Source organism: Ranitomeya variabilis, chromosome 2 (genome assembly GCF_051348905.1).
Source record: "Ranitomeya variabilis isolate aRanVar5 chromosome 2, aRanVar5.hap1, whole genome shotgun sequence".
In the NCBI taxonomy this organism is placed as follows: domain Eukaryota; kingdom Metazoa; phylum Chordata; class Amphibia; order Anura; family Dendrobatidae; genus Ranitomeya; species Ranitomeya variabilis.
The window spans coordinates 927,175,519-927,198,402 of record NC_135233.1 but is presented as its reverse complement, the minus strand read 5'-3'; the positions used below and the strand labels follow the sequence as shown (position 1 = coordinate 927,198,402).

Below are 22,884 nucleotides of genomic sequence, written 5' to 3'. Positions count from 1 at the left end.
ATATATTTTTCATATTTACCTCACTGATGATCCCTTGCAGGCGCCACTCTGCTTCTGTTGTCCTGGCAACGTCCAGTGAGTGAGAAGAAGCACATGTGGGGGGGGGGCCTGGACGGGGTTACCGGGCCCTATAAAGTTGTAAGGGCAGTAATGCCCTGATGGCAGCCCTGAGCATGGGGCCCAGGATGGGGGAGCATTAAACCAGGAAGCGACCCAGGATGGGGGACATTATACCAGAATGGAGGGTATTATTCAAGGATTGGGGAGATTATTACAAGAAGGATACAGGATGGGGGATGTTATTACATGGGCGAAAACACATGTCTCTACAGGATCTAGAACGCTATAAGTTCCCATACATCTGACCCCAACATGCAGATGTAGGCCCAGGTCTAAATTTTGCACCTGGGCCCATTGGACTCTAGTTACAGCACTGCTGGAACGTCTGCCTGAATGGCAGAGAGAGTCTGCAATCAGTTCTGCAACATAGGGAATCATCAACTGCTCACAGCTGAAAGAGCAGGGACTCGGCAATATACTCAGAGATGTCCACACACAAGACAAAGTTAGTGAATCAAGGCCTGAAAAAAAGTGAAGTTTACAGCAAAAAGACAAAATAAGCAGTAATAGCTCAGCTATACCACAACCTTAAGGAGAGTGGAATCCTATCAACAACCAAGAGCATACAGCCCCTTAAATATTCATGACAATAGATTTATTTATCAAAAATTAATTTTTATTCCAAAATGTACAACATCAATAATAAATAACATAATAACAAAAGATGAGAATGAGGTGAACGACTACACTGGAAACCAGCCACATGAGGACACACATATATCCAACATAAGGGGTGCAAAGAGGCGGCAACAAAAAATAGTAAAAGTCCCACAAGGGACAGGGCATATCCAAATGCTAATAGAGAGGGAGGGCAGGAGTGATCAGAGGCCCCAGTGGCCAAATGACTCATGAGCATTGCTCTATCCTATCACCATAAATATCCAACCATATTGCAACGATGCCCGTAAAGTGCAAGTAACTATTTAAACGCCTAAATGGCATGCTGCAGATAAAGGTTACCCATGTGTGTACTACCATGCAGTCAGGATCCAGCAGAAAGCCCCGACGCGCGTTTCGCGTGCTGTGCTTCCTCGGGGGGCTGTGTGGATACTGATTAGACCGGGATTATATAGGGCCATGTTCTAATAATTAATGAGCGATTCATGCGGCGCATGGGGAAGGACCATCTCGCCAGTACCGCCCTCCTTCCGGCCATCTCAGCGACGCTCAGACGGGGAAATCCCCCGTGACGTCAGCAGCTCTGGACGTCGCTGTGAATAGATGCCTTAGGGAGCGCGGTCTGCACGAGAGTCCATCGGGCATGTGCACCATCGCGGCGGCCATTTTGGATAAGGGAAAAACTACTGGAAGATTAAAAACACAGGTAACGTACAATCTAAACCAAAAAGAAACCCTACACTGTGCGCGGTGCACCCTGGAGATGTCAGGTATACATCCTTATTATTATAACATTGTATTACAAAGAAAAGAAGATACAAAGAAAATGGCAGAAAAAGAATCCAATTCTTAACATATAATAGCCGAGCCATAACGATCATTGTGAGTCACTGCCATAGATGTCATCATTGCTTCCTCTTTGTTAGGTTGTACACTCCTTAGGCACCACTGGAACTGGTACGTCCAGACGCAGTTATGAAGGGGTAGATATGTCAAAAAGCGAATAACTACACAAAAAGCCACTAAAAAGAAAAACAAACAGTATAAATACAACACGAACATAATAAAAATGAGAGACGGGGAAGATAAGAACCAAATTATAAAAATGGAACAAAAGACAATTTCTCATTAAGGCCATTTGGGGCCATAGTCCCCAATGAAACTATCCACCGACACTCAATTTGCGCTAATGTCCTTTTAAGGTCACCACCCCGAAGACCAGAGTGGACCCTATCAATGCCTCGTACTTTTAATACATCTGGGTTGCAGTCATGATGTGCCTTAAAATGTCTCGGAATGGTCTTGAGTTCCGAGACATCAGTTACCCCCTTCGCAGCCACAATGTCCCTGACATGTTCCCAGACCCTGACACGAAGTTCATGGGAGGTGAGGCCTACGTAAATCAAATTACAGGTACAGGTGGCATAGTATACTACAAACGTAGTACTACATTAAATATAGCTCGTAATCCGATATTCCCTACGCCCACCCGCTGCCGAGAAAGTGGTAGCCCGTACGATATTTCTACAAGCTTTGCAGGAGCCACATGGAAAACAGCCCCACCTTGGAGGTCCTGATCCAAAAATTCTAGGAGGGGCTGGACTGTAGTGGCTCCTTACTAATTGATCCTTAATACTTCTACCTCTTCTCGCCGTAAGGAGGGGACGGTTAGACAGAATTTTGTTTAAAGTGGGTTCAGTTTTCAATACCGACCAGTGTCTCTGCAGGACCTCCCTAATGTCGTCCCATTTATTATTGAAAGTAGAAATGAATCTCAATGGTTGGTCTTTTTTAATAGGAGCAGACACTGGAGGCCCACAGAGCAACCGGTCTCTGGGGGTACATTTGGCACGAAAATAACCCTTTTTAATGGCTCTTCCACTGTACCCCCGATCCTGGAAGCGACAAGAAAGGTCCCGAGCCTGGCCCTCAAAGACCCCATCCGTGGAGCAAATCCGTTTCATTCTAAGAAACTGGCCTATAGGTATAGCACGTATTGTGGATCTCGTATGTGCTGAGGTGGAGTGTAACAACGCATTAACAGATGTCTCTTTTCTAAACACGTCGGTCTGAATCACCCCATCCTCGCATCTACAGATCTTAATATCCAAGAAATCTATATTTTCCACAGCTACCCTATGTGTAAGGCGAATGTTGCGACTATTCTGATTTAGTCCATGGATGAAGTCCAGAAGACCAGGCTCTGGACCCTGCCAAATTAAAAAAAGCAATCAATGTAACGGTACCAGCACTGCACATGGGAGGCGGCGCATGCGCCCTCCCCAAAAACCTCCCTCTCCCATAGTCCGAGAAAGAGATTAGCGTACGAGGGCGCACACGCCGCGCCCATGGCAGTGCCGCGGTTCTGTAAAAAATATTGATCCTTAAACGTAAAGAAATTGTGTGTCAAAACAAAATGAAGAAGCTCCAGGATCAGGGTGCACAGTGGAGAGCCCAAGTTACCCATGTTCAAGAAAAACTCAACGGCCTCCAACCCATCAGTGTGCTTTATGCAAGTATATAAAGATTCAACATCAACTGTTGCAAAGATCATGTCTGGCTCTAATGTCAGGCCATCAAGTTTCCTCAGGACGTCCGTGGTGTCTCTGACATAGGAGGGAAGCGACTCCACTATAGGATGTAGATAGTGTTCAATAAATTTACATACGGGGTCACATAGCCCTCCTATGCCAGAGACAATCGGACGCCCTGGAGGTTCCAACGGGTCCTTATGAACCTTCGGCAGCAGGTAGAAGTTAGGGACAACCGGATGTTCCACCATAAGGCCTTTAAACACCTTTTTGGTTACGATCCCCCGTGTCAGGGCCCGGTCCAGAATTTCATACAAGGTGCCAGAGAAGCCCGGCAATGGATTCCCAGTAAGGGATGTATATGATTCACGATCCCTCAAATGGCGGAAGGCCTCCCTCTCATACTCATACGGCCAGACGACCACGTTCCCCTCCTTATCCGCCGGTTTAATCACGACATCATGCAGAGACCCCAATTCTTTAAGGGCCTTGCGTTGTGCTACTGTCAAATTGTCACCTCTCATATCATTTGGGATTTTCTTGAGATCTTCTAATACTAATTTGTTAAAGATATCAATCTGGGGGCATAAAGAAAAGGGGGGGAACGTGGTACATCTCGGCGGGACGGAAGGAGGAAAGGTACCTGTAGCTGATGACTCTGTAGCTGATGACTCATTTTCTGCTGCAAGCTCTTCCAAAGCAACTAGTGCCTCTTGTTCCAAAGTTGTGTCGGGATTAAAGATATCCAAGGGTTTAGCATGCAGTTTCCGTAGGATGACCTTCCTCAGAAATAGCTGTGCATCTTTCATGGCTGTAAAGTAATTGAAGCTGTTAGTGGGAACAAAGTTTAACCCTAAACTCAGGACCTGTACCTGATCCTCAGACAACACATGATCTGATAGATTGATTACCTCTAAATTGTTGTCCCTTGTGGGACTTTTACTATTTTTTGTTTCCGCCTCTTTGCACCCCTTACGTTGGATATATGTGTGTCCTCGTGGCTGGTTTCCAGTGTAGTCGTTCACCTCATTCTCATCTTTTGTTATTATGTTATTTATTATTGATGTTGTACATTTTGGAATAAAAATTAATTTTTGATAAATAAATCTATTGTCATGAATATTTAAGGGGCTGTATGCTCTTGGTTGTTGATAGGATTCTATTTGCTTGGGAGCTTTGGCGCTCTGTTTTTCCCTGTTAGAGTGCTATGGGCACTTCATGTGGAAGGGAGTGTTGTACTAGATATCATATCCACAAGTTCGGTTTTTGTAAAAAACCTTAAGGAGAGTGCAGGAGACAACAGAGCTATGACAAGGATTCTTCAAACTTAGGATCAGTGAAATCTAATAATAAACGCAAAGGATCTGCTTCACGTAAAGATTCAAAGAAGCAGGACCAATAATGGATCTGATGCTGTCATGTCGGACACTGTCCAGACCAGGTCGTCTGACACACAGTGGTAATTCCGCGTTTGACCACTGTTTGCTCATTGGCGTCGGCTAGTTTTCGTCTGGCTTCTCCGGGGTTAATTTATCTGATCCTCGGATTGGAAGCTAGGCCATGCCCATTTCCTTTAAATGGTTCTCCTGATCTTTGGGCGTCGCTGATTATAGCTTCTGTCTTATCCGTAGTTATCTCGGTCCGGAGTGGAGAGCAGGTTGTTGGGAGAATCGTTGCTGGTGGTGTATTTTCCTTTGTCTTATTTACTCCTTCCTATATTTGTATTTATTTTGCCCTGCACCTTTATAGTGTATTCCTGATTGACTGCGGCGTGGTGTATATTTTCCTTTATCCTTGTTTGTTATAATTGTGGGTATTGGTCTATTGCATTCACTGGGTGGTGGGCGGTGGTGTTCAGTCTAGGGCTGAATCAGGAATCAGGGTGAGGGTGGAGGCCTGAACATGCAGGGTTTCCCTAGTCTGAGGGAAATTGCAGGGGCCCGGGTTATTAGCTCTCGCCCTCCTTGTATCCCCGTGACAGATGCAGACCAAGAACCTTCCCTTCCAATCAGTCCCAATAAGCAACATCCCAGATGGGATCGGGATTACTCGTTCTCACAGCCCAAACTACAATTAATCCTCTTTTAAACAAAGCTTACGATCAGCCTGATTTCGAAAATTACATAAGAGAGCTAATTACCGCCCTAAAAATCTCAATGCAAAGTGATATCAACAAACAATTTAGTGACATGCAATCCGCTATGGAAAATATGGCCTACAGAATGCAATGCACCGAAAGTGAGCTGCTGGATCTCTCGCACGCAAAGAGAATTACCAAAGAACATAACACATTAAAGGGGTTGTCCACTACTAGGACAACCCCTTCTTAAACTAAATGTTCGGCCCTGATAAAATAATAAATCCTATAGTCACTACTGTGCTGGCGCTGTTCCCGCAGTGTCACCACTCCCCAGGGCTGTGATGCGGTGCGGTGACACGTGACGCTAGCACCTAATCAGCTGTGGCCTCACTGTCTCCGCCTTTGGACAAACTGAACATGAAGAGGAAGCCAGGGATCCACTGCAGCTCATCCTGAACTTCGTCTTGATGTTCAGTTTGTCCGAAGGCGGAGACAGTGACGCCACAGCTGATTAGGTGCTAGCGTCACATGTCACCACACCGCATCACAGCCAAGGGATTGCGAGTGCTGACAGCTGGCACGGCGCTGGCACGGGAGGTGAGTATAGGCTTTATTATTTTATCGAGGCCGAACATTTAGTTTAAGAAGGGGTTGTCCACTACTTTAAAAGAGGCAGTATGAGCATTGTTGGGCTCTCCATGCATGTGTTGTGACTGACACAGCCGCGACACATGCAGCTGCAGAGCCGAACAGCTGATCAGCCGGCGCGCTCCATGTATCCGGCTTCCCGCTGTAGCCTATCGGGTAAGCGCTCTAGCTTTCCGAATAAGCAGGGACCCGATCAAATTCGCTTATCTCTACTCCCTAATCATCCCCCTGATCACACTGCCCTGCACCTCATGTTGTCCCCTAATCAAATGAACTTTTTAAATTGAATTAATTTTTATTGTTTGCCATTTTTTATTGCTTTAAATTTACTAACTTCAGGTCGCTTGTCTGTGGTTAGTGAATTTTATGTTCAAATTAAAAAAAAAATTACTAGTGTGTTGGATTAGGTTAACGTTTGTTTCTTGCTAGGTAGGCATAGAAAAGCAATAGAATGGCCCATAGAATGTTCACCTCAGAACAGGCGTACATACACCTTGCTGTGGTCTGGCAGTTCAGGGAGTGACATGGAATCTGCTACCGAAGCAGAAATTTCTCCAGCGAGCGACGACTTCTTTTCTTCCATGGGATCCCACAGCCCTGTGGTACTTGAGTCAGTTGTCATTGCTGAAATGAGAGGGTATGTTCCCATGGTCAGTAAACACTGCAGGTTGGACGCTGTGTACATCCGCAGCATCCAACCCACAGTGGCCAGATGTTACAGCATAGTGGATGGGATTTCAAATAATCCCATGTCCACTATGCATGCATTGGCACCTGTGGCTTACAAGTCACAAAAACGAGCCTGAATTTTTTTTTTAGCCTTACGACATCTGTCCAAACACTCTGCCAGTGACATGGTTTCATCCAGTGACAATGGGGAGGGACTATAAACCATCTTATTTCATATCTGGTAGATTTGACTGCAGAGAGCTGGGTCATTCTAGGAGGTCTCCACTGCCCAGTGTCTGAACTGAGAGCAGTAGTCCTCCACACTACGATATCCCTGAACCAACCTGCGGAGCATTGATTCAGCAACAGCACTGGAGAATCCCAAGCCAGATGATCTTCAAGGAGCAACGAAAGAACAATTCACCCATGTTGACCCTATCCTCCAGATGAGTCAGAATGGAAAAGAGAAAACGGCTTACATGAAGAAAGAAAAATGGAAAATTTACTTAGGTCCCCATCGAAACAATCCGGTCAATTTACCGTAGGCCCAGAAGGTGGGGTTTAAGTGTAGTAGAACCTGCGTAGTGGTGGTTAACACATGCTGTTTGATATCATTTTCCTTTATGTAATTTTTAAAATGTAAAAAGTGGCTATATATTTGCCTAAAATACTAAGGAAATGTGTCATCTTTAACTTTAGGCCTGTTAGAGATCATTTCATCTTCAAACTGATTAAATGTTCACAATAACAGTAATTTTGACCAGGGGTGCCCAAACTTTTACATGCCACTTTATCAGGATTTTTTTTATTCAGCAGGCAAGCTGTGGTGAATAAACATGATACTACAGGTAAACAGATATTGCCACCAAAATCACTTGGCCACTGCCTATGAGTGTGCTTCAACCCCATGTAGTGCCAATAGCGTGAAAGCAAAACAACATAACCCGAACTTCGGATTTAAAAAAGTACAAATACAATTAAATAAGTTTTAAATAAAAATACCTTTATTCAAATATTACTGGCACATAGTAGCACTATAACAAATGTGCCAGTATTGGAGAATATATATATACTATATATAATATATATATATATATATATATATATATATATATATATATATATATATATATATATATATATATATATATATATATATATATATATATACATACACATACATATATACACTCACCGGCCACTTTATTAGGTACACCATGCTAGTAACGGGTTGGACCCCCTTTTGCCTTCAGAACTGCCTCAATTCTTCGTGGCATAGATTCAACAAGGTGCTGGAAGCATTCCTCAGAGATTTTGGTCCATATTGACATGATGGCATCACACAGTTGCCGCAGATTTGTCGGCTGCACATCCCAAAGATGCTCCATACAAGGCAGGATGGATCCATGCTTTCATGTTGTTTACGCCAAATTCTGACCCTACCATCCGAATGTCGCAGCAGAAATCGAGACTCATCAGACCAAGCAACGTTTTTCCAATCTTCTACTGTCCAATTTCGATGAGCTTGTACAAATTGTAGCCTCAGTTTCCTGTTCTTAGCTGAAAGGAGTGGTACCCGGTGTGGTCTTCTGCTGCTGTAGCCCATCTGCCTCAAAGTTCGACGCACTGTGCGTTCAGAGATGCTCTTAGGCCTACCTTGGTTGTAACGGGTGGCGATTTGAGTCACTGTTGCCTTTCTATCAGCTCGAACCAGTCTGCCCATTCTCCTCTGACCTCTGGCATCAACAAGGCATTTCTGCCCACAGAACTGCCGCTCACTGGATTTTTTTTCTTTTTCGGACCATTCTCTGTAAACCCTAGAGATGGTTGTGCGTGAAAATCCCAGTAGATCAGCAGTTTCTGAAATACTCAGACCAGCCCTTCTGGCACCAACAACCATGCCACGTTCAAAGGCACTCAAATCACCTTTCTTCCCCATACTGATGCTCGGTTTGAACTGCAGGAGATTGTCTTGACCATGTCTACATGCCTAAATGCACTGAGTTGCCGCCATGTGATTGGCTGATTAGAAATTAAGTGTTAACAAGAAGTTGGACAGGTGTACCTAATAAAGTGGCCAGTGAGTGTATATATATATATATATATATATATATATATATATATATATATATATATACACATACATACATACACTGTGTATATATATTTATGTATATATATATATATATATAAAAAGAATGTATTTATTGGATATATTTCTTATTTTCTTGAAGATGTACATACTAAATTTTTGACTCCTTTAAAGAATATAAATATGTACACTTTTCGGCCTGCTGTTTCTTTGCTTATATACTAAAAAACTTTTTTATATTATAATATATATATATATATATATATATATATATATATATATATATATATATATATACTGTATATTCTCCAAGTACGGGCACATTTGTTATAGTGCTGCTACCGTTTGCCAGTAATGTTTGAATAAAGGTAATTTTATTTCGAACTTATTTAATTGTATTTGTACTTTTTTAAGATTCGAAGTTCGGGTTGTGTTGTTTTGCTTTAGGCTATGTGCACACGTTCAGGATTTCTTGCAGAAAATTCCTGAGAAAAACCTGAAATTTTCTGCAAGAAATCTGCATGCGATTTTTGTGCGTTTTTACTGCGTTTTTGTCGCGGTTTTGGTGCGTTTTTTCCGGACATTTCCCAATGCATTTTATAGTGGGAAATCCGCAAAAAAAACACAAAATTAATGAACATGCTGTGTTTTTTACTGCGATGCGTTTTTTTGGCGGAAAAAAACGCATCATGTGCACAAAAATTGCGGAATTCATTCTAAATGATGGGATGCATATTGTATGCTGTTTTTTTGCGGTTTTATAGCGTTTTTATCGCGAAAAAAACGCGAAAAATCAGCAACGTGTGCACACAGCCTTAATGTTCTGAATGATTGGCCATTCCTTTCTCTAGCAACTATACTTTCTGTTTATTGATATATGATATTTTTATCTTTCTGTCTAGTCTATTGATTTAGGGGTATAGATTTTGCTACTTTTCTTTTTTTCCAATAGCGTGAAAGCCAGGCTTTGATGGCTTTTCAATTATCCTAAAACTGCTAATAAATTGCATCTTCCAATCTGATAGAACTCTCAAAACGTAGTGATGCTAGATGTAAACTTTCAGAAAATGGCAGGAAAAAAAACACAATTCCTAGATCATTTGGTCTTTGAAAAAAAAAAAAGAAAAACGCACTGACCCCAAGAATACAACAAAAATGACAATAAGGAATCACAATGCTCCTGGTCAAGTATTCTCTTGAATTCACAATTGTGTTCAAATGATTGACTTCAGAAATTGCTGAAAGCAAAACTGCCATTTCCACATAAAATCACTCCTAAACAGAAAAAAAAAAACATGCTTTGGGACTAGATTTTTAAGAGTCCGTGGCCTTTCAGTCACATTCCCTGAGGCTGATATCTCAAATAAAAAGTACACATAGTAATTATCAGATATCTTCAGAGACATGAAAGTGTTTTCCTTGCTCCAACTGTTTCACATTAATTTATGTCTCCTAAATCTAATCTTGAAGAGAAGCTGTAAATAATATACTATAATAAATAGATTATATTAGTAAGAATGCAGGAGGTAAGGTCCTGGATGGTAGATATGTGTCAGTGAAGAAGTGGTTGGCCTTAGTAATGTAGAGAATGTACTAGTAACATTACTGAGAGAGTTTTAATTTAACTGGATTTTAGGTCCGAGATTTAGGCGAAACCAAAATAGTCTGGCTGGGAAAGGTTGTTCAAATAATCCAGCCAAGGGCTTACAGGCACAAAAACAGCAGCTGAGTTAGCTCAGAAGAGTGGAGTTTGGGCTGGAGCCGACGAGGGGTACCGTATATACTCGAGTATAAGCCTACCCGAGTATAAGCCGAGACCCCTAATTTTGCAACAAAAAACTGGGAAAACTTAATCACTCAAGTATAAGTCTAGGGTGGAAAATGCAGCAGCTACCGGTAAATGTCAAAAATAAAAATAGATACCAATAAAAGTAAAATTGATTGAGACATCAGTAGGTTAAGTGTTTTTGAATATCCATATTGAATCAGGAGCCCCATATAATGCTCCATATAGTTCATGATGGGCCCCATAACATAGTAACATACTTATTAAGGTTGAAGGAAGACTTTAAGTCCATCTAGTTCAACCCATAGCCTAACCTAACATGCCCTAACATGTTGATCCAGAGAAAGGCAAAAAAAACCCATGTGGCAAAGAGTAAGCTCCACATTGGGGAAAAAAATTCCTTCCCGACCCCACATACGGCAATCAGACTAGTTCCCTGGATCAACGCCCTATCAAGGAATCTAGTGTATATACCCTGTAACATTATACTTTTCAAGAAAGGCATCCAGTCCCCTCTTAAATTTAAGTAACGAATCACTCATTACAACATCATACAGCAGAGAGTTCCATAGTCTCACTGCTCTTACAGTAAAGAATCCGCGTCTGTTATTATGCTTAAACCTTCTTTCCTCCAGACGTAGAGGATGCCCCCTTGTCCCTGTCTCAGGTCTATGAGTAAAAAGATCATCAGAAAGGTCTCTGTACTGTCCCCTCATATATTTATACATTAACATAAGATCACCCCTTAGCCTTCGTTTTTCCATACTAAATAGCCCCAAGTGTAATAGCCTATCTTGGTATTGCAGACCCCCCAGTCCTCTAATAACCTTGGTCGCTCTTCTCTGCACCCGCTCCAGTTCAGCTATGTCTTTCTTATACACCGGAGACCAGAACTGTGCACAGTATTCTAAGTGTGGTCGCACTAGTGACTTGTATAGAGGTAAAATTATGTTCTCCTCATGAGCATCTATGCCTCTTTTAATGCATCCCATTATTTTATTTGCCTTTGTAGCAGCTGCCTGACACTGGCCACTAAATGTGAGTTTGTCATCCACCCATACACCCAGGTCTTTTTCATTGACGGTTTTGCCCAGTGTTTTAGAATTAAGCACATAGTTATTCATCTTATTACTTCTACCCAAGTGCATGACCTTATATTTATCCCCATTAAAGCTCATTTGCCATTTATCAGCCCAAGCTTCTAGTTTACATAAATCATCCTGTAATATAAAATTGTCCTCCCCTGTATTGATTACCCTGCAGAGTTTAGTGTCATCTGCAAATATTGAAATTCTACTCTGTGTGCCCCCTACAAGGTCATTAATAAATATGTTAAAAAGAAGAGGGCCCAATACTGACCCCTGTGGTACCCCACTGCTAACCGCGACCCAGTCCGAGTGTGCTCCATTAATAACCACCCTTTGTTTCCTATCCCTGAGCCAGCTCTCAACCCACTTACACATATTTTCCCCTATCCCCATTATTCTCATTTTATGTATCAACCTTTTGCGTGGCACCGCATCAAAAGCTTTTGAAAAGTCCATATACACTACGTCCACTGGGTTCCCTTGGTCCAGTCCGGAACTTACCTCTTCATAGAAGCTGATCAAATTAGTCTGACATGATCGGTCCCTAGTAAACCCGTGCTGATACTGGGTCATGAGGTTATTCCTCTTCAGATACTCCAGTATAGCATCCCTTAGAATGCCCTCCAGGATTTTACCCACAGTAGAGGTTAAGCTTACTGGCCTATAATTTCCGAGTTCAGTTTTTGTCCCCTTTTTGAATATTGGCAACATATTTGCTATACGCCAGTCCTGTGGTACAGACCCTGTTATTATAAACTCTTTAAAGATTAAAAATAATGGTCTATCAATGACTGTACTTAATTCCTGCAGTACTCCGGGGTGTATCCCATCCGAGCCCGGAGATTTGTCAATTTTAATGATTTTTAGACGCCGCCGTACTTCCTGCTGGGTTAAGCAGGTGACACATAATGGGTAATTTTTGCTATCACTGATCATATTGCCTGCCATGGGATTTTCTTGTGTAAATATTGATGAAAAAAAGTCATTTAGCATATTGGCTTTTTCCTCATCCACCATTTCACCCAGACTATTTTTAAGGGGGCCAACACTATCATTTTTTAGTTTCTTACTACTGTATTTACATAGTTAAAGAATATTTTGGGATTATTTTTACTCTCTCTGGCAATGAGTCTCTCTGTCTCAATCTTTGCTGCCTTGATTTGCTTTTTACAGAATTTGATGCTCCATACAAAATATGCCCCATATAATGCTCCATTCAGTTCATGATGGGCCCCATAAGATGCTCCATATTAAAATATGCCCCATATAATGCTGCACAAATGCTGATTATGGCCCCATAAGATGCTCCATACAGATATTTGCCCCCATACAATGCTGCACAAATGCTGATTATGGCCCCATAAGATGCTCCATAGACACATTTGCCCCATATGCTATTGCTGCGATTAAAAAAAAAAAATTCACATACCTCTCGTCGCTCAGGCACCCGACACTTGCTATAGTCCACCGCTGGACGCCGCTCTGCCTTCCTCTTCACTGACATTCAGGCAGAGGGCGGCGCGCACACTAATCATGTTATCGCGCCCTCTGACCTGAGCGTCACAGCAGAGGAAGACGGAGCGGCGCCCAGCGGTGGAACGTGGGACGGGTGAATATCGCGCAATGCCCCCATACTCACCTGCTCCTGGCACGGTCCCGGGGGCCGGCAGCTTCTTCCTGTGTGGAGCGGTGACATGGTACCGCTCATTACAGTAATAAATATGCGGCTCGACCCCTATGGGAGTGGAGTCGGGTCCATATTCATTACTGTAATGAGCGGTACCACGTGACCGCTCAACGCTGGAAGAAGCTGTCAGCGCCCGGAGAACCAGGGACATGCAGGGACCGCGCCAGGAGCAGGTGAGTATGATTAGACAGCTGCCGCTCTCCCTCCCCTGCCGATCCCTGGGAATGACTCGAGTATAAGCAGAGAGGGGCAATTTCAGTGTCAGATCTTTTGGAACTCCTAAAGAGAACCCACAGAACCATGACAACGAACCTCCCAAGGTTGAGCTGGCCTGGTGGACCACCCCCAATACAGGAAGTGTTAGGGGCAGGCCCGAGGGAGACTATTGCCGCAGAAGCTGATACCCGGGGACAGGAAGTAGGAGCGGAAAAGGCACAGAACTGGCTATAACAGAGACACAGGACAGACTGGCAATGACTGAGACTAAGAATAGGCAGGATATGGCGGATGCCCAGGACAAACTGGATATGGCGGAAACACAGGACAGGCAGGGTATGGCGGAAACACAGGACAGGCAGGTTATGGCGAATGCCCAGGACAGACTGGATATGGCGAACGCCCAGGATGGACTGGATATGGCGGAAACACCGGGCAGGCAGGGTATGGCGGAAACACAGGACAGGTAGGGTATGGCGGAAACAGGACAGGTGGGGTATGGTGGAAACACAGGACAGGCAGGGTATGACGGACGCACAGGCCAGAGCAAGGTATGGTGGACGCACAGGACAGAGCAAGGTATGGTGGACGCACAGGACAGAGTAAGGTATGGCGGATGCACAGGACAGAGCAAGGTACAGAGGGACCTGGGTCAAATGAGGACAAATGACAATCAGGCATGGAGCAGAGGAAGGAGTTACCTTAAATAAACCGAGTGCTGCAGAACTTCCGGGTCAAGATCCTCCAGAATCATAGAGTGGAGGAACGGAGCGTCTGCAGACCAGAGAGAGGAAGTGCGTGTGCGCAGTAAGAGGCGCGCATGTGCACCCGACGAGAGCCAGGGACCGGCGGCGAGTCAGGAGAAGAGACCGGAAGGCGCGCGCACACCGCTGGAGCGTGCCGGGACGGGTAAGTATGTTGGCGTGCAGAGTGAGGGCAGGAGCGGCGGCAGGTGGCGCCGTGACATTCAGCCTAAAAAAAATGGGCTGAAATTCTCAGCTTATACTCGAGTATTGGTATTTGTTGAACAAGTTTAAACTTCTCGAGCTGATACTGCCTGGAAGGCCGGGATCACACACAGCGAGTTACGGCCGAGTCTCGCAGGTTATAACCAAGCTCTGGCACCGGCACTCCGGAGCGGAGCGTGTGGCCGCATAGCAATACATGGAGCCGCACGCTCCGCTCTGGAGTGCCGGTGCCAGAGCTTGTTTTTAACCTGCGAGACTCGGCCGTAACTCGCTGTGTGTGATCCCGGCCTTCCAGGCAGTGTGACTCCGGCCGAATACTGAAACTGGTGAGGCTTCTACATTTACTTTGTTTCAATGCACCTGAAGGAATGACTAGAAAATACAGTATTGTTCAGGATACACCAAAAAGTTGATGAATAGGTGCCAATTCCTGCTGGTGCAGCTCAGCTGCTGTAGAACGGACAACGAAAAAAATTCCAGAATTTCCCTCCATAAAATGTAATCTTTTTATTAGAAATTAATTTTAAAACAGGAGGATTCCTCATGAGGATAAAACCTTATGCGTTTCTGGACTATACTACGCCCTTAGGCTGGTTTCACATTTGCGGTTGTGTCTGCAGAATTTCTCACGCATATGTCCGCATGCGTCTTGATTTCCTATCTTTAACATTGTAGGTGCACGCGTTTGCATGCGTTCGCCCGCGTTTGCTTACGCATGCGTTTTTTCGCGGTGTGGCTGGGCACAGATGACGCACCATGTTAGAATTTTTGGGGCGTCACATTTCCGCCACCATACGCATGCAGACGCTTGCGGAAGGAGTGCGTCAAAACAACGCATTACAGTCTATGGGAACGCATAGGAACACAAGGACATTCGTTCGCTTGCGTTTGCACAAGGGTCTACATACAGAAATCCCATCATCCACGCCCATTGGGCATGGCTAGTGTCAAGGAAATTCTCCTTGAAAAATCTTTTCATAACAAACGCATGAGCATAAACCACCCGAACGCATGCAAACGTTGCGATTTTTATCATGCGTAAGTTGATGCAGATAAAAAATGCGTTATCATGCGTTTGCAGTTGCGTATGAAACGCGGACTCAACTGCAAATGTGAACCTAGCCTTAGTCATACGACTGACTACGACTAGGGTGTGACGTCGCCGCTAGTCACTGATGCTGCTGTCACAGCAGCTCATTCATCAGTGGTTCTCAGCCTGGACGGTCGCATCTTTGCCCTCTTCCAGGTTGAAAACTGTTTATCCACCAGACATGGATTACGCATGGGACAGAACGATGGAGAGGTGAAGGATATTGTTGTTTTTTATTTTTGTTTTACTACAGGAGACGAGGGATTCAGTGGAATTAGGCATTAGGTGAGTATAACGGTGTTTGTTATTTTTAAATAAAAAAGTTTTTTGTTTTATTTCAAATAAGGCTATTCTGGCTGTATCTTTATTTAATATTTAACTATAGGATTAGTAATGGATAAGTGTCTTATAGACGCCTCTCCATTACTAATCCGTTGGCTTGATGTCACCTGACAATACAAAGGTGACATCAACCCCACAGATATCCTCACTTGCCACCACTACAGGGCAAGTGGGAAGAGCTGGGCAATACGCCAGAATGGGCGCATCTAATAGATGCGCCTTTTCTGGCCAGCTACAGGCTGCTATTTTTAGGCTGGGGGTGCAATATCCCCGGCCCCTTACCAGCCTGAGGATACCAGCTATCTTCTTTAGCTTGGCTGGTTGTCAAATTATTGAAATAATGTTATCAAAAATACAGGAGAACCCACGTTGTTTTTTTTTTAAAATTATTTTACAGTACAGGAGCCGGCTGATGAATTCTCCCATCAGCCACTCCTGTTCTCACTGTTATTAGCAGCATCAGGCGTTGGCTGATGGGAGCAGTAGTCTCATAAGCTGACACCAGTGACCAGAGGTAAATTTTATACCTCTGATCACAGCTGCAGGCTCACAGGAACCACGGCTGTCTGAACAGTGGTGATGATTTTACCGCATATCAGAAGCAGTGTTTGCCGCGCTGTCATGCACATGACAGCACAACAGGAACCTTGTGTTCGGGGGCCCAAACCCGAAAAGTAACATGGGCTTCCTGGTGAAGTCAGTGTTCGGTGTCAGTGCCCGAACATTAGGTGTTCGGTACGGACACCGAACTTTACTGTTTGGGTTCGCTCATCTCTATTTAAGACTATTGTACTATTGTATACCCCTTTTCACACGGAATAAATGGCACTCTAATAAATAATAATAAAATTGCTGTGTAGGGAACAAAGTGAAGGAACACTGACTGTGAGGCATTTAGAGGAGCACTTTTACTATGTTGGCCTAAAGGGGCACTACATCTGTGTGCAGAACAAAAGAGGGTATTATTTCCATATGGAGAACTGTGTGGGGCACCTATAAATCACTAAATCCTACTGTACAATATGCACTTATATACGAGCACCTGTGTAGGACAGTCCTCTATCAGTATATGATAACTTTATTATTCAGACACTGTGGTGGTAATATGTGATCATTGTGTTGCATTACTAACTTGTATTGCTGTTTTGTTGGAAATGCTGTACAATGGTGTGCTGGATTTGGCTCAGTAACTCTATGATCATAGTATCTGTTCCTTGCTTAACCCCTTAACGGTGGTTGTTAACCCATTAATCCCATATGAAATTCATGAATTGCTGGTTTTTGGTCATTCTACCTCACAAAAATTGGAATAAAAAGTGATCAAAAAAGACACGTGCCCGGAAATGGTACCAATACAAACGTCAACTCGTCCCGCAAAAACCAAGACCCCACATGACTCTGTGGACCAAAATATGGAAAAATTATAGCTCTCAAAATGTGGAGATGCAAAAACTGCCAATCATAAAAATCCGCTAAAAACCCCGTTATAAATAGTAAATCAAACCCTCCTTAGTCACACCCTTAGTTAGGGAAAAATAATAAAATTAACAAAATGTGTTTATTTCCATTCTCCCATTAGGGTCAGGGTTAGGGTTGGGGGCTAAAGTTAGGGTTGGGGGCTAAAGTTAGGGTTGAGGCTAAAGTTAGGGTTGGGGCTAAAGTTAGGGTTGGGGCTAAAGTTAGGGCTACAGTTAGGGTTGGGGCTAAAGTTAGGGTTGGGGCTAAAGTTGGGGCTAAAGTTACGGTTAGGGCTACAATTAAGGTTGGCTACAGTTAGGGTTGGGGCTAAAGTTAGGGTTAGGATTACATTTACGGTTGGGGTTAGGGTTAGGGGTATGGTTAGGGTTAGGCTGCTGTCACACTAGCAGTATTTGGTCAGTATTTTACATCAGTATTTGTAAGCCAAAACCAGGAGTGGGTGATAAATGCAGAAGTGGTGCATATGTTTCCATTATACTTTTCCTCTAATTGTTCCACTCCTGGTTTTGGCTTACAAATACTGATGTAAAATACTGACCAAATACTGCTACTGTGACGGCAGCCTTCCAGTTGGGATTAGGGTTAAGGGTGTGCTGAAGTTAGGGGTGTGGTTAGGGTTGGGATTAGGGGTGTGCTGGGGTTAGGGGTGTGGTTAGGGTTATGGTTAGGGTTATGGTTAGGGGTATGTTTGGGTTAGTGTTGGAGTTAGAATTGAGGGGTTTCCACTGTTAAGGCACATCAGGGGCTCTCTAAATGCGACATGGCGTCCAGCCAATTCTGAGTTGAAAAAGTAAAACAGTGCTCCTTCCCTTCCGAGCTCTCCCGTGCACCCAAACAGGGGTTTACCCCAACATATGGGATATCAGCATACTCAGGACAAGTTGTACAACAACTTTTGGGGTCCAATTTCTCTTGTTACCTTTGGGAAAATAAAAAATTGGGGGCTAAAAAAATCATTTTTGTGGGAAAAAAATAATTTTTATTTTCATGGCTCTGCGTTATAAACTCTAGTGAAACACTTTGGGGTTCAAAGTTCTCACAACACATCTAGATAAGTTCATTGGGGGGTCTAGTTTCCAGTATGGGGTCACTTGTGGGGGATTTCTACTGTTTAGGTACATCAGGGGCTCTGCAAATGCAAAGTAACGCTTGTAAACCAATCCATCTAAGTCCACATTCCAAACGGCGCTCATTCCATTCCGAGCTCTGCCATGCGCCCAAACGGTGGTTCCCCCACATATGGGGTATCAGCATGCTCAGGACAAATTGGACAACAACTTTTGAGGTCCAATTTCTCCTGTTACCCATGGGAAAATACAAAACTGGGGCTAAAAAATAATTTTTGTGGAAAAAAAGAATTTTTATTTTCACGGCTCTGCGTTATAAACTGTAATAAAACACTTGGGGGTTCAAAATTCACACAACACATCTAGATAAGTTCCTTAGGGGGTCTACTTTCCAAAATGGTGTCACTTGTTGGGGGTTTCCACTGTTTAGGCACATCAGGGGCTCTCAAAACGCGACATGGCGTCCTCTCTCAATTCCAGTTAATTTTGCATTGAAAAGTCAAACGGCGCTCCTTCCCTTCCGAGCTCTGCTGTGCGCCCAAACAGTGGTTTACCCCTACATATGGGGTATCAGCGTACTCAGGACAAATTGCACAACAACTTTTGGCGTTCTGTTTCTTCTGTTTCTCTTGGGAAAATAAAAAATTGGGGGCTAAAAAAATCATTTTTGTGGGAAAAAAATAATTTTTATTTTCATGGCTCTGCGTTATAAACTCTAGTGAAACACTTTGGGGTTCAAAGTTCTCACAACACATCTAGATAAGTTCATTGGGGGGTCTAGTTTCCAGTATGGGGTCACTTGTGGGGGATTTCTACTGTTTAGGTACATCAGGGGCTCTGCAAATGCAAAGTAACGCTTGTAAACCAATCCATCTAAGTCCACATTCCAAACGGCGCTCATTCCATTCCGAGCTCTGCCATGCGCCCAAACGGTGGTTCCCCCACATATGGGGTATCAGCATGCTCAGGACAAATTGGACAACAACTTTTGAGGTCCAATTTCTCCTGTTACCCATGGGAAAATACAAAACTGGGGCTAAAAAATAATTTTTGTGGAAAAAAAGAATTTTTATTTTCACGGCTCTGCGTTATAAACTGTTATAAAACACTTGGGGGTTCAAAATTCACACAACACATCTAGATAAGTTCCTTAGGGGGTCTACTTTCCAAAATGGTGTCACTTGTTGGGGGTTTCCACTGTTTAGGCACATCAGGGGCTCTCAAAACGCGACATGGCGTCCTCTCTCAATTCCAGTCAATTTTGCATTGAAAAGTCAAACGGCGCTCCTTCCCTTCCGAGCTCTGCTGTGCGCCCAAACAGTGGTTTACCCCTACATATGGGGTATCAGCGTACTCAGGACAAATTGCACAACAACTTTTGGCGTTCTGTTTCTTCTGTTTCTCTTGGGAAAATAAAAAATTGGGGCGAAAAGATCATTTTTGTGAAAAAATATGATTTTTTATGTTTACGGCTCTACATTATAAACACCACCTTGTGCACATCGTTTTTCCTCTGGTATTTCTGACCGGTGTCCTGCAGCACCTCTCTCATGTTGCTAGTCTGCAACACCTCATCAGGTGAGTGGTCTCACATTTCTATTTTCTCCGTACCATCGGATAAGACCCTATTGCGCGTTTTGTCTCCTAGCCTTCTCTCCATCTCTGATTTAAGGGCATAAAATTAAAAGTTTGAAAATTGCGAAATTTTCAAAAAATGTCTGTTTTTTTCACAAATAAACACGTCATATCAAATAAATATTTACCACTATCATAAATTACAATATGTCACAAGAAAACAATATCAGAATCACCGGGATCCATTGAAGCGTTCCAGAGTTATGACCTCATAAAGTGACAGTGGTCAGAATTGTAAAAATTGGCCTGGTCAGGAAGGTGAAAACAGGCTTCGGGGGTTAATTCTACATCATACCAGAATAATTGTATCCAGAATTTCTGTTAATCTGTCTCAATGTATAGAGTTATTCAGGCTTATACTGTAACAAGAGAAAAATACACAGTGCAACAGAAAGAGTCAAAGGTGACCTAAAGGGACTGGGGTATGATTATTTGCAAGGATTCAAAGATATTGCTCAAATTGATGACATGCATGCTATCGGGACTGTGAAATACATTCACATAAATGGAAGATTTGACATTAGTTGGCTATGCCAGGGCTCTAGTAGAATTAGTCAACGCGGTATCTGTTTTATATCTATACATTGTGTTCTATGACTGCCGTTCATACCTAGGAATCCTAGATACACGGCTGCTTTTTATGCTTTTTTTAATGGCTCCTATTATCTTTTCTATCAGCATGAGGAAATAAATCCATTTTACATTTTTCAGCAAGAATCTAGAGGACAATGTTCTAGCCATGGGCATGGTGCAATATGCATTTCATTATAACCCTTGACTGCACATGGTTTGATCCCTTCTTTGCTTATTATTTCATAGTAAGATTTATAGACCATGTGGCTCTCTGTCTATGACACAGCTATTGTTCTGGGTTTCATTCCAAAAGTTGGCTACAAGAAAAGCTTTGAACATCTGACAACATAATAGATATTAAACACAGGTCGATGTATCTTTATAGAGATATTCATCCCTGATTCTTCGCTTGCTGACAAATGAGCAAATGTGGCTGATCGCATCTAAAAATGACTATTGATCAGATGCACATCTGCTCCTGTAAATAGGGATGTGCTGCCGATCATAAAGAGTGTGAGGGTGAACAAATGTGCTGCCGATCATAAAGAGTGTCAGGGTGAACAAATGTGCTGCCGATCATAAAGAGTGTGAGGGTGAACCAATGTGCTGCCGATCATAGAGTGTGAGGGTGAACCAATGTGCTGCCGATCATAGAGTGTGAGGGTGAACCAATGTGCTGCCGATCATAAAGAGTGTGATGGTGAACGAATGTGCTGTCGTTCATAAAGAGTGGGAGGGGGAACGAATGTGCTGCCGATCATGAAGAGTGTGAGGGTGAACCAATGTGCTGCCGATCATAGAGTGTGAGGGTGAACCAATGTGCTGCCGATCATAAAGAGTATGATGGTGAACGAATGTGCTGTCGTTCATAAAGAGTGGGAGGGGGAACGAATGTGCTGCCGATCATGAAGAGTGGGAGGGGGAACGATGAGCTGCCGATCATGAAGAGTGGGAGGGGGAACGAATGAGCTGCCGATCATAAAGAGTGGGAGGGTGAACGAATGTGCTGCCGATCATAAAGAGTGGGAGGGTGAACGAATGTGCTGCCGATCATAAAGAGTGGGAGGGGAAACGAATGTGCTGCCGATCATAAAGAGTGGGAGGCTGAACGAATGTGCTGCCGATCATAGAGTGGGAGGGTGAATAAATGAACCACCAAATAACATTTCGTGAATAAAAAAATGAAAGCAAACCTGCACAGACTAGATCATTGTTAGACACCCTATTACAGGCATAAAACATCGGCCTATTTTAAAGGCCGCTTACATCACTTGTCTCAGTAAAGGCTCATGCAGTCGTCCGTGGATTTCGGTCAGACATTGGGCCACAATGCACGGACCAGCTGTGAGCCTCCTGACGCAAGAGTGATGGCCTGTCTCAGAAATATAGGAAGATGTCACTCTTGGCTAAAGAGCCGCAGCCAGTCTGTGCACTAGTGGTCCCTGCTTGGACATCTGAATGAGCCCTTATGAGCACACACTATCTCCACACATAAAAAGCCACCTAAGCCCAACAAAGATTAGATAAATTAGATTTAGCACAAGATGGACTCATATTATACCAATTCCTAGCATGCAGGGATATTCAGTATATGGAAACAATGATGTACAGGGGCAAACCTATAGTGGGCACAGGGGTTATGCCCTGGATCCTAGGGAGAACCAAAAGATCCCTTTAGCCCATATGAAATTACCAGAATTATTAAAGGGAATCTGTCAGCAAGTTTTTGCTTTTTTAATCTGAGAGCAACATAATGTCGGGACAGAGAGCCCGATTCCCTTAGGGTATGTTTCCACGGTCAGGAAACGCTGCGTGTTTGACGCTGCATAGAGCCGCAGCATCAAACACGCAGCGTCCAGAAGTTACAGCGTAGTGGGGGGGATTTCATGAAATCCCATCTCCACTATGCATTAAAAGACGCAGGCGGCAGACCCACGTAAACGGACATGTGGAGCGTCTTTCCAGAACAAAGCATGTTTGTTTACAATGATAGTCTATTGTAAATTTACGGTGCGGCGGTATGGCGATTTACCATAGACTATCATTAGATGCGGTAAAACTATCTAATGATTAGTCACATACGTAATAACTGCGTAAACGCAGCTTACTGCGCATGTCTACTAATTTAAATAAGGTCTTACCTGCCACACTGCTGGAAGTCCGCATCCACTGCAGTTCTCGCGATAACTTAGCTT

General features: G+C 43.5%; 1 long non-coding RNA gene across 1 annotated transcript in view; it reads right to left on the bottom strand.

Moving 5' to 3' along the window:
* Positions 1-721: 721 nt before the first annotated feature.
* Positions 722-22,884, bottom strand: part of LOC143808214 (uncharacterized) — a 43,873-nt gene continuing 21,710 nt past the window's right edge. Inside the window, exons 2-3 of the long non-coding RNA XR_013221910.1 lie at positions 3,927-4,080; positions 722-1,760 (exon numbers count right to left, since the gene is read on the bottom strand). This is a non-coding gene — a long non-coding RNA (uncharacterized LOC143808214). The remainder of the gene's footprint in view (positions 1,761-3,926; positions 4,081-22,884) is intronic.